General features: G+C 51.9%; 2 protein-coding genes across 3 annotated transcripts in view; both read right to left on the bottom strand.

Moving 5' to 3' along the window:
* Positions 1-7212, bottom strand: part of LOC139232694 (uncharacterized) — a 103535-nt gene extending 96323 nt beyond the window's left edge. Inside the window, exon 1 of the mRNA XM_070863172.1 lies at positions 7191-7212. The gene's annotated coding sequence lies outside the window, so the exon portion shown is untranslated. The remainder of the gene's footprint in view (positions 1-7190) is intronic.
* The window catches only part of LOC139232695 (profilin-1-like), a 762729-nt gene that overhangs the window by 24119 nt on the left and 725928 nt on the right, over positions 1-12682 (bottom strand). The window lies entirely within an intron of this gene.

Genomic DNA, 12682 nt, shown 5'->3' on the forward strand with positions numbered 1-12682 from the left:
TTTCCAACAGTCTATCGACTCTGGATCAGTTCCTATGGACTGGAGGGTAGCTAATGTAACACCAGTGTTTAAAAAAGGAGGGAAGAGAGAAAACGGGTAATTATAGACCGGTTAGCCTGATATCAGTCGTGCGGTAAATGTTGGAATCAATTATTAAAGATGAAATAGCATCGCATTTGGAAAGCAGTGACAGGATCGGTCCAAGTCAGCATGGACTTATGAAAGGGAAATCATGCTCGTCAAATCTTCTGGAATTTTTTGAGGATGTAACTAGTAGAATGGACAAGGGAGAACCAGTGGATGTGGTGTATTTGGACTTTCAAAAGGCTTTTGACAAGGTCCCACACAAGAGATTGGTGTGCAAAATCAAAGCACATGGTATTGGGGGTAATGTACTGACGTGGATAGAGAACTGGTTGGCAGACAGGAAGCAGAGAGTTGGGATAAACGAGTCCTTTTCAGAATGGCAGGCAGTGACTAGTGGAGTGTCGCAGGGCTCAGTGCTGGGACCCCAGCTCTTTACAATATACATTAATGATTTAGATTGTCATGTATCTCACACTACTGTATATAACTGTATCTTACCATGCTATACATGACTGTAACTAGAGGTGACCTGTAAACACATGCTTACCTTATCACCAGGGGTGCACTTGCAGGAGACACTGGATACCTGTCCCAGTCAGGTATATAAAGACGGGTCTCAGGCAAGTGTGGCATTCGAGAGCTGTGTAATGAAGGTGCAGGTCCTGAGTGATCTTGACTTCAGCATGTGCCTCGTGAGAGTCTGTACTGCAGGGACAGGACTTTACAGTGGCGACGAGTTACGGGATTACAGAATCCACAGAATGGCAACCAACGGCTCAGATGTAAAATACAATGCTGGAGATAATTGGGAAGACTTTATAGAAAGGCTCCAACAAAGCTTCATAACCAAAGACTGGTTAGGCGACGATAAGGCAGACAAGAGAAGCTGTGGCTCGAAAACATACGCCTTAATGAAGGACCTGCTGGCACCCGAGAAACCAGCAAGCAAGTCGTTTGAAGAGTTGAGCACATTGGTAAGAGAACACCTGAAGCCAGCAAGCAGCCTACACATGGCCAGACACAGGTTCTACAACTACAGACACTGTGTGGGCCAGAGCATACCCGACTTCGTGGCGGAACTTCGGAGATTGGCTAGCTTATGTGAGTTCTCCGATGAATTAAGGAGAGAAGTACTGAGAGACTTTTTTATTGAAGGAATAGGCCACACAGGCATATTCCAAAAGCTCATAGAGACCAAGAACTTGACCCTAGAGGCAGCAGCACTGGTTGCACAGACATTCTTGGCAGGAGAAGAAGAAACGAGGTTGATCTACACTGCGGGTACAACAACTAACGAAACATCGGAACAAGGGGTTCACCCCTACACACAGACAAAGGCAGGAGAGCAGGACCTTAACAGCAGGCAGTGGCGCCAGAAGCCATCAAGGGCCACATGAACAGCCGTTCACACCTCATCAACCCACAATGCGAGCAATCAACTACAAACTGAGAGAAGCTCAAGAGAGATCAGCCAGACGCAGCTCATCCTTTGGAAACAATGGAAGCGGTCTGTGCTGGAGATGTGGGGGAAGGCACTCATCATTTCAGCATGGTGTTTGCAGAAACTGCGACTATACAGGGCATCTGGCCCGCATGTGTAGAAAAACGGCAGCTCGGCTGGTATACGAATCAGAAGGGTCGGAAAGCGGACCAGAAGATGATGGGGACAGTACCCGGGACACCGAGGTACAGCGGGTCAACACGATCAATGGCCATTGCTCTTACAACAAGACGCCTCCAATAATGATGTGGATCCTACTCAACGGGATACCCGTCAACATGGAGCTGGATACGGGAGCGAGTCAATCTCTCATGAGCGCTCAACAATTTGAACAACTGTGGGCGCACAAAAGAGACAGACCAAAACTCAAGGGTCGACACCAAACTAAGGACCTATACCAAAGAAATTGTCCCAGTCCTTGGCAGCATCATGCTCTCAGTCACACACAAAGAGATGGTGAACCGACTTCCCCTGTGGATTGTCCCTGGAGATCTCCCAGCACTGCTGGGGAGAAGCTGGCTGGCAAAACTAAACTGGAAATGGGATGATGTTCACGCCATGAAGTCAGAGGAATGGACCTCCTGCTCAACAGTTCCAAGTCAATTTGAACATCTCTTTCAGCCAGGTGTGGGCACCTTCAAAGGGGCTAAAATCAAAATCTACATCACACAGGATGCTAGACCAGTCCATCACAAGGCCAGAGCTGTGCCCTACGTGATGAGGGAAAAGATTGAACACGAACTAGGCAGGCTTCTGCGGGAAGGCATTATATCACCTGTGGAATTTAGTGACTGGGCAAGTCCCATCGTCCCAGTCATGAAGCCTGATGGATCCGTACGAATCTGTGGGGATTACAAATCTACCATAAACAGAGTCTCCCTACAGGACCAATTCCCGCTGCCCAGAGCGGAGGACCTATTTGCCACATTGGCTGGAGGAAAACTTCTCAAAACTAGATCTCACATCTGCGTATATGACGCAAGAACTGACCGACGAATCTAAGCTACTCACCACCATCAACACACATCGAGGCCTTTTCATGTACAATCGATGCCCATTCGGCATAGGTCGGCAGCTGCTATATTCCAGCGCAACATGGAGAGTCTGCTCAAGTCTATCCCGGGGACGGTTGTATTTCAAGACGACATACTTATCACGGGCAGGGACACCGACTCCCATCTCCAATTTGGAGGAAGTACTAAAGCGGTTGGATCGGGTAGGCCTAAGAGTTAAGAAATCTAAGTGCATGTTTCTCACGCCTGAGGTTGAATTTTTGGGCAGAAGGATTGCCTCTGATGGAATCCGCCCAACAGAAGCAATTCGCCTGGCACCCAGGCCCCGGAATATCTCGGAACTGCGCGCCTTTCTCAGGCTACTCAATTACTTTGGGAACTTTATGCAGAACTTAAGGACGCTGCTGGAGCCTCTCCACGTGCTACTCAGAAAGGGGTGCAATTGGTTTTGGGGGGACGCCCAGGAACGCGCCTTCAATAAGGCACGCAACCTTCTGTGTTCCAACAGTGTTTTGGCTTTCTTTGACCCAGGTAAAAAGCTAGTTCTTACATGTGATGCGTCAGCGTACGGGGTCGGGTGCATTTTACAACATGTCAATGGTGCGGGTAAATTACAACCCATAGCTTATGCCACCAGGTCACTTTCGCGGGCGGAGTGCGGGTATGGAATGGTGGAGAAGGAAGCGCTCGCGTGCGTGTACGGTGTCAAAAAGATGCACCAATACCTTTTCGGGGCCAAGTTCGCATTAGAAACCGACCACAAGCCCCTCACATCCCTACTATCCAAGAGCAAGGCAATAAACGCCAAAGCCTCGGCGCACATTCAGCGGTGGGCATTCATGCTGGCGTGTTACTACTACACAATAAGGCACAGACCAGGCACAGACGTGCTTAGCAGGCTACCCCTGGCGACCACGGAAGGGTCTGATGAACAGGACTGAGATAGTCATGGCAATCAATGCCTTTGAGTCCACCGGTTCGCCCATGACGGCTCGCCAAATCAGAGCTTGGACGACCAGCGACCCCATGTTATCCTTAGTCAAACGATGTGTCTTAACCGGTGACTAGGCAGAGACTCACGATGCCTGCCCCGAGATGATCAAACCTTTCCATAGGCGCATGCACGAGCCGTCACTACAAGCAGACTGCCTGATGTGGGGCAGCCGAGTAGTTATGCCTCTGCGAGGCAGAGCGGCATTCACCGGGAGCTCCACCGCAAGCACACGGGGATCGTTCTCATGAAGGCCACAGCCAGATCCCACGTCTGGTGGCCTGGCATTGACGCGGACTTGGAACTCTGCATCCGACGGTGCACCATTTGTGCCCAACTCAGTAATGCCCCCAGGGAGGCCCCCCTAAGCCCCTGACCCTGGCCCACCAAACCGTGGTCGCGGGTGCACGTAGACTATGCGGGCCCATTCATGGGCAAAATGTTCCTCGTAGTTGTAGTTGTATTTTCAAAGTGGATCGAATGCACCATTTTAAACTCGAGCACCACCTCCACCACTGTGGAGAGCCTTGGAACGAGGTTTGCAACGCACGGAATTCCTGACATATTGGTCAGTGATAATGGTCCGTGCTTCACCAGAGCAGAATTCCAAGATTTTATAAGTGACCACGGCATAAATCACGTTAAGACGGCACCGTTCAAGCCGGCCTCCAACGGCCAGGAGGAGCGAGCAGTGCAAATCATTAAACAAGGCATGCTCAAAATCCAAGGTCCCACGCTGCAGGGCCGCCTGTCGCAACTGCTGCTGGCATACAGATCTCGTCCGCATTCATTGACTGGAGTTCCCCCCGCGCAACTGTTGATGAAATGGACCTTAAAGACAAGGCTCTCATGACATCGCATGAAAAGCGCTGTAAGCTAACTGAGTACCATGACCGAAATTCGAGGGGGAGGTGGAATAAGATAGGGGACAAAGTGTTTGTGCTAAACTATGGCAGGGGTCCCAAATGGCTTGCAGGGACAGTAACAGGCAAGGAAGGAAACAGGTTCCTGGTGGTACAAATGGACAATGGCCAAACCTGCCAGAGGCATGTAGACCAAGTAAAAAGTAGATTCACCAATAACGCTGCAGAACCAGAGGCAGACTGCAATGTGGAACTCACACCACACCTGGTGGACAGATGAGGGAACAACCTGAGGAAAGGGTAATCCCAACAGATAGCCCAGGCGAGACACCAACAATCATACTGAATGAAACAGACAGCCCAGGCGAGATACCAGCAATCACACTGAAAGAAAAACAGGCACTAAGGCAAACAACTGAACCACAACTAAGACGCTCCACGTGAGAGTGTAGACCACCTGAGAAACTGAACCTATAAAGACAATCATGTATCTCACACTATATATAACTGTATCTTACCATGCTATACATGACTGTAACTAGAGATGACCTGTAACCACAAGCTTACCTTACCACCAGGGGTGCACTTGCAGGAGACACTGGATACCTGTCCCAGACAGGTATCTAAAGACAGATCTCAGGCAAGTGTTTCATTCGAGAGCTGTGTAATAAAGGTGCAGGTCCTGAGTGACCTTGACTTCAGCATGTGCCACTTGTGAGTCTGTACTGCACAGGGACAGGACTTTACATAGATGAAGTAATTGAGTGTAATATCTCCAAGTTTGCAGATGACACTAAACTGGGTGGCAGTGAGAGCTGTGAGGAGGACACTAAAAGGCTGCAGGTTGACTTGGACAGGTTAGGTGAGTGGGCAAATGCATGGCAGATGCAGTATAATGTGGATAAATGTGAGGTTATCCTCTTTGGTGGCAAAAACACGAAGGCAAAATATTACCTGAATGGCGGCAGATTAGGAAAGGGGGAGGTGCAACGAGACCTGGGTGTCATGGTTCATCAGTCATTGAAAGTTGGCATGCAGGTACAGCAGGTGGTGAAGAAGGCAAATGGTATGTTGGCCTTCATAGCTAGGGGATTTGAGTATAGGAGCACGGAGGTCTTACTGCAGTTGTACAGGGCCTTGGTGAGGCCTCACCTGGAATATTGTGTTCAGTTTTGGTCTCCTAATCTGAGGAAGGACATTCTTGCTATTGAAGGAGTGCAGCGAAGGTTCACCAGACTGATTCCCGGGATGGCGGGACTGACATATGAGGAGAGACTGGATCAACTGGGCCTTTATACACTGGAGTTTAGAAGGATGAGAGGGGATCTCATAGAAACATATAAAATTCTGACGGGACTGGACAGGTTAGATGCAGGAAGAATGTTCCCGATGTTGGGGAAGTCCAGAACCAGGGGACACGGTCTAAGGTTAAGGGGTAGGCCATTTAGGACTGAGATGAGGAGAAACTTCTTCACTCAGAGAGTTGTTAACCTGTGGAATTCCCTGCCGCAGAGAGTTGTTGAGGCCAGTTCATTGGATATATTCAAGAGGGATTTAGATATGGCCCTTACGGCTAAAGGGATCAAGAGGTATGGAGAGAAAGCAGGAAAGGGGTACTGAGGGATTGATCAGGCATGATCTTATTGAAAGGTGGCGCACGCTTGAAGGGCCGAATGGCCTACTCCTGCACCTATTTTCTATGTTCCAACTTCACCCTCTTCATCTTCATCATCACTGGCTTCATCATCTTTATTTTCTCCCGGCTTGCACAATCTCTTGATCGGTGAGTCGATTCACAGTTGGTGCATCTTTGTTGACATCCATCCAAATTTTCCTCTTCCAAATCCTTAGTCACATCAAGCACTGCTGGGTTGTTGGACATACCTGCACTGGTGGCATAATTCAGCAATTCACCAATAATTTGTTTCTCTTGACATGTGAGAAATCTGGTGAACTTGACCCCACCATCCACATCAGGACTGTCCTCAAACATTCATATGATTGAGTTCAACGCAGCGTTTGAAAGGGAGAAATGCGAAACAGCTACAGGTTGAAGCTCCCTTATCCGGAACCACCCCTCATTCGGGACCATTCCTGGCCACCGGGTGGCGCTTGCGCACAACACGGCAGTGAAAAATATCAATGAAAAATAAATTTACCCAACTTCGGAGCTGGCACCTTCAGCTCCGCTTGGCCCGCCAAACCTCCCCGCCGCCCCCCCCCGACTGCTGCAGCATTGAATCAATGCCGGCCTCCCCTCCCCCCCACACCCACAACCTACTTTGCAAAATGCCCAATGCAGAGACACAGGCCACAGCTTGCCCCATCCATTTTTTAAAGTAGATGGACTTAATTTCTCCCAGACTCTAGTTAGTGTCCAAATCACATCCTTCATGTTAAAATCTTTCTGGAATGTTTTCACGGACTTCCCAGCAATCGTTGCAGAAATTCACAGTGGTACTTGCACTTCAAGGATCTTAAGATACCCTGATCACACGGCTGAATAAGAGAGGTACAGTTAGGGGGTAAATACTGTCCCACCACGTTGTCTTTGACAAGCAGTTCAACTTTAGCAGTTGTCGAGAAGCTGCACAATTTTGCACTCCCGATCCAGCCCGACCGATGTGCAATGGGTTCTAGCCTCTGGTGCAAAATATTTCTGGAACCACTCGAGACATTGGCCCTGAAATTCCGCTTTGTCCTTCCCGCGGGCATTTTAGAGAAAAAGTACGCACCTACCGTAAGCTGCTGCCCACGTTCAACCTTCCGATGCTGAGGCCTCTGACACGTGCACGTCGGGACGTGCGCAGGCCTGGAGCTAGAGTCACATGCCTCTGGGCAGCCAATCAGGTAAAGTATATACTCATTCAGAGGAATAGGTGTTCTGTAAGGTCCTAAACTCCTATTATGATTGAAAAACAGCCTCAAGCACCCAAAACACTAATAAAAAATAGAAAATATACACTACACTCATTTAAATTAAAGTTAATGTCTTAAAAAATATATATATTTTCCCAATTTTTAAAAAGTTTTTAAAAATAAACTTACCGTTATGGGGAGGGTTTTAATGATAAAATATGTTTTCATAACTTTATTTTTATATGTTTTTGTGTGTTTTAAAACACTTGCGCCTGTAAAAGTAGGCTATGCATCTGCTTTTACAGGCGCAAGATTTTTGAGGACATTTGTATGCGTAACTATCGCAAATTTGCACGTACAAGTGTCCTCGCTCCCGATCTGCAGAGCATCTGTCAAGCCAGAAAGTTGACAGATCGGAAAAGCCGGTTTTCGCGCCGAAAATACTTTTCCGATGCCTTCCCTGGGCCCGGGAACGTCGGAATTTCAGGGCCAGTGTTGAGTGGTTATCCAGCCTTTCTTGTTGCCACGATATATCAATGGGAATATTTTCACCCCTTTGAATGCCCTTGTGTTCACACTTTTCCCAATGACCATGAGCTTGCACTTGTGCGTACCTGCAGGGCAGTTACCCTCTGAGTCCTTCATTCCAACTGGTGTCTCCGCAGCATCTGTTGCTAAGGTTTTTCTAGCCAGACAATGTCAATAGAGAACAGAATGCAGGGGGTAGAAGTTATGCTGCAGCTGTACAAAACCCTGGTTGGACTACACCTGGAGCACTGTGAGCAGTTCTGGGCCCCACACCTTGGAGGGATGTAGCGTAGCTACACTAGAACGATACCCAGACTCCAAGGCTTAAATTACCAGGCGAGATGACACAAATTAGAGTTGTGTTCCCTAGAATTCTGAAGGTTAAGGGATGATCTGATCAAAGTTTTCAAGATATTAAAAAGGGAACAGATAGGGTAGATAGGGAGAACCTATTCCCGTTGGTTGCGGAGTCTCGGACTGGGGGGGTGGGGCACAGTCTAAAAATGAGTCAGGCCTTTCAGGAGTGAAATTAGAAAACACTTCTACACAAAGGGTGGTAGAAGTTTAGAACTCTCTTCCATAAACGGCGATTGATGCTAGTTCAATTGTTAATTTTAAATCCGAGATTGAGAGTTTTTGTTAACTAAAGGTATTAAGGGATATGGGGTTAGGTCGCAGATCAGCCATGATTTCATTGAATAGGCTCGAGGGGTTCAATGGCCTCCTATTCCTATATTCAAGGCTGAAATCGCTGGATTTTTGGACTCTCGGGAAATTGAGATATGGGGATCGGGCGGGAAAATGTAGTTGAGGTCCTAGATCAGCCATGATCTTATTGAATGGGGGAGCAGGCTCGAGGGGCCGAATGGCCGACTCCTGCTCCTAATTCTTCTGTTCTTGTGCCAATTTCCACTGCTCCAGATGGGGTCAGTTCGTTGAATACTGAGTCCCCAATGGCACGGGAGGGAAGAGATAGAGGTCAGTTGAAAAAAAAAATCAAGCTGAACTTCTTCCATAAACCACTTGCTACCGCAATTAATGTTGCAATAAGTTGCACACTTAATGTGCCCACAAAATGCCCAGGATTGGGGTTAAAATCTTATGAGTCTGCCCCTTAAGAAACAGAATTTTATTAAGAGACTAACTATTTGTACTGCACTTTTCTTTGACACACAGCCGTCCATCCAGCCCCGCTCCCTCTGCTTGTACTGCACTTCTTTGACCGAGAGGCGACAAGCCCTGCCCGGCCGAATTATTCGATGCACATGGTGCCGAGCAGCAGGATCCGAGGCTCTGACTGTGGCCCGAGTGAGGGCCCGACAGCGAGAGAGAGAGGCTGGGGAGAGAGAGAGAGAGAGAGAGGGGCTGGGGGAAGAGAGAGAGAGAGAGAGAGGCTAGGGGAAGAGAGAGAGAGAGGCTGGGGGAAAAGAGAGAGAGAGAGAGAGAGAGAGAGGCGCTGGGGGGGGGAGAGAGAGAGAGAGAGAGAGAGGGGCTGGAGGGAGAGAGAGAGAGAGAGAGAGGGGGGCTGGGGGAGAGAGAGAGAGAGAGAGGGAGAGGCTGGGGGGTGGGGGAGAGAGAGAGAGACTGGGGGAGAGAGAGAGAGAGAGAGAGAGAGAGAGAGAGGCTGGAGGGAGAGAGAGAGAGAGAGAGAGAGGCTGGGGGGAGAGAGAGAGAGGGGCTGGAGGGAGAGAGAGAGAGAGAGAGAGGGGGGCTGGGGGCTGGGGGAGTGAGAGAGAGACTGGGGGAGAGAGAGAGAGAGAGAGAGAGGCTGGAGGGAGAGTGAGAGAGAGAGAGAGGCTGGGGGGAGAGAGAGAGAGGCGGGGAGAGAGAGAGAGAGGCTGGGGGAAGAGAGAGAGAGAGAGAGGCTGGGGGAAGAGAGAGAGAGAGAGAGAGAGAGAGAGAGAGGCTGGGGGGGAGGGAGAGAGAGAGAGAGAGAGAGAAGCTGGGGGGAGAGAGAGAGAGAGAGAGAGAGAGGCTGGGGGTAGAGAGAGAGAGGCTGGGGGTAGAGAGAGAGAGAGAGAGGCTGGGGGCTGGGGGAGTGAGAGAGAGACTGGGGGAGAGAGAGAGAGAGAGAGAGGCTGGAGGGAGAGTGAGAGAGAGAGAGAGGCTGGGGGGAGAGAGAGAGAGGCGGGGAGAGAGAGAGAGAGGCTGGGGGAAGAGAGAGAGAGAGAGAGGCTGGGGGAAGAGAGAGAGAGAGAGAGAGAGAGAGGCTGGGGGGAAGAGAGAGAGAGAGAGAGAGAGAGGCTGGGGGGGAGAGAGAGAGAGAGAGAGAGAAGCTGGGGGGAGAGAGAGAGAGAGAGAGAGGCTGGGGGGAGAGAGAGAGAGGCTGGGGGTAGAGAGAGAGAGAGAGGCTGGGAGTAGAGAGAGAGAGAGAGGCTGGGGGGAGAGAGAGGCTGGGGGGAGAGAGAGAGAGGCAGGCTGGGGGGAGAGAGAGAGAGAGAGAGGCTGGGGGGAGAGAGAGAGAGAGAGGCTGGGGGGAGAGAGAGAGAGAGAGGCTGGGGGGAGAGAGAGAGAGAGAGGCTGGGGGGAGAGAGAGAGAGAGAGGCTGGGGGGAGAGAGAGAGAGAGAGAGTCTGGGGGCAGAGAGAGAGAGAGGCTGGGGGAAGAGAGAGAGAGAGGCTGGGGGAAGAGAGAGAGAGAGAGAGAGAGAGAGAGAGAGAGAGAGGCGCTGGGGGGGGGAGAGAGAGAGAGAGAGAGAGAGGGAGAGACTGGGGGAGAGAGAGAGAGAGAGCGAGAGAGAGGCTGGAGGGAGAGAGAGAGAGAGAGAGAGAGAGAGGCTGGGGGGAGAGAGAGAGAGGGGCTGGAGGGAGAGAGAGAGAGAGAGAGGGGGGCTGGGGGAGTGAGAGAGAGACTGGGGGAGAGAGAGAGAGAGAGAGAGAGAGAGAGAGAGAGAGAGGCTGGAGGGAGAGTGAGAGAGAGAGAGAGGCTGGGGGGAGAGAGAGAGAGGCGGGGAGAGAGAGAGAGAGAGGCTGGGGGAAGAGAGAGAGAGAGAGAGAGAGAGAGAGAGGCTGGGGGGGAGGGAGAGAGAGAGAGAGAGAGAGAGAGAGAGAAGCTGGGGGGGGAGAGAGAGAGAGAGAGAGAGGCTGGGGGTAGAGAGAGAGAGGCTGGGGGTAGAGAGAGAGAGGCTGGGGGTAGAGAGAGAGAGAGAGGCTGGGGGGAGAGTGAGAGAGAGAGAGGCTGGGGGCTGGGGGAGTGAGAGAGAGACTGGGGGAGAGAGAGAGAGGCGGGGAGAGAGAGAGAGAGGCTGGGGGAAGAGAGAGAGAGAGAGAGAGGCTGGGGGAAGAGAGAGAGAGAGAGAGAGAGAGAGAGAGGCTGGGGGAGAGAGAGAGAGAGAGAGAGAGAGAGGCTGGGGGGGAGAGAGAGAGAGAGAGAGAAGCTGGGGGGAGAGAGAGAGAGAGAGAGAGGCTGGGGGGAGAGAGAGAGAGGCTGGGGGTAGAGAGAGAGAGAGGCTGGGGGTAGAGAGAGAGAGAGAGGCTGGGGGGAGAGAGAGAGAGAGAGAGAGGCTGGGGGGGAGGAGAGGCTGGGGGGAGAGAGAGAGAGAGAGGCTGGGGGGAGAGAGAGAGAGAGAGAGGCTGGGGGGAGAGAGAGAGAGAGAGAGAGGCTGGGGGGAGAGAGAGAGAGAGGCTGGGGGAGAGAGAGAGAGAGAGGGCTGGGGGGAGAGAGAGAGAGAGAGGCTGGGGGGAGAGAGAGAGAGAGAGGCTGGGGGGAGAGAGAGAGAGAGAGGCTGGGGGAGAGAGAGAGAGAGAGGCTGGGGGGAGAGAGAGAGAGAGAGAGAGTCTGGGGCAGAGAGAGAGAGAGAGGCTGGGGGAAGAGAGAGAGAGAGGCTGGGGGAAGAGAGAGAGAGAGAGAGAGAGAGAGAGGCGCTGGGGGGGAGAGAGAGAGAGAGAGAGAGAGGGAGAGACTGGGGAGAGAGAGAGAGAGAGCGAGAGAGAGGCTGGAGGGAGAGAGAGAGAGAGAGAGAGAGAGAGAGGCTGGGGGAGAGAGAGAGGGGCTGGAGGGAGAGAGAGAGAGAGAGAGGGGGGCTGGGGGAGTGAGAGAGAGACTGGGGGAGAGAGAGAGAGAGAGAGAGAGAGAGAGGCTGGGGGGAGAGAGAGAGAGGCGGGGAGAGAGAGAGAGAGGCTGGGGGAAGAGAGAGAGAGAGAGAGGCTGGGGGAAGAGAGAGAGAGAGAGAGAGAGAGAGAGGCTGGGGGGAGGGAGAGAGAGAGAGAGAGAGAGAGAGAAAGCTGGGGGGAGAGAGAGAGAGAGAGAGAGGCTGGGGGGTAGAGAGAGAGAGGCTGGGGGGAGAGAGAGAGAGGCTGGGGGTAGAGAGAGAGAGAGAGGCTGGGGGGAGAGTGAGAGAGAGAGAGAGGGCTGGGGGAGAGAGAGAGAGAGAGAGGCTGGGGGAGAGAGAGAGAGAGAGAGAGGCTGGAGGGAGAGTGAGAGAGAGAGAGAGAGGCTGGGGGGAGAGAGAGAGAGGCGGGGAGAGAGAGAGAGAGGCTGGGGGAAGAGAGAGAGAGAGAGAGAGGCTGGGGGAAGAGAGAGAGAGAGAGAGAGAGAGAGGCTGGGGGGAGAGAGAGAGAGAGAGAGAGAGAGAGAGAAGCTGGGGGGAGAGAGAGAGAGAGAGAGGCTGGGGGGAGAGAGAGAGAGGCTGGGGGTAGAGAGAGAGAGAGAGGCTGGGGGTAGAGAGAGAGAGAGAGGCTGGGGGGAGAGAGAGAGAGAGGCTGGGGGGAGAGAGAGAGAGAGAGGCTGGGGGGAGAGAGAGAGAGAGGCTGGGGGGAGGAGAGAGAGGAGAGAGGCTGGGGGAGAGAGAGAGAGGAGGCGGGTGGAGAGAGAGAGAGGCGGGGAGAGAGAGAGAGAGGCTG

This window comes from Pristiophorus japonicus, chromosome 20 (genome assembly GCF_044704955.1).
Source record: "Pristiophorus japonicus isolate sPriJap1 chromosome 20, sPriJap1.hap1, whole genome shotgun sequence".
Taxonomy (NCBI): domain Eukaryota; kingdom Metazoa; phylum Chordata; class Chondrichthyes; family Pristiophoridae; genus Pristiophorus; species Pristiophorus japonicus.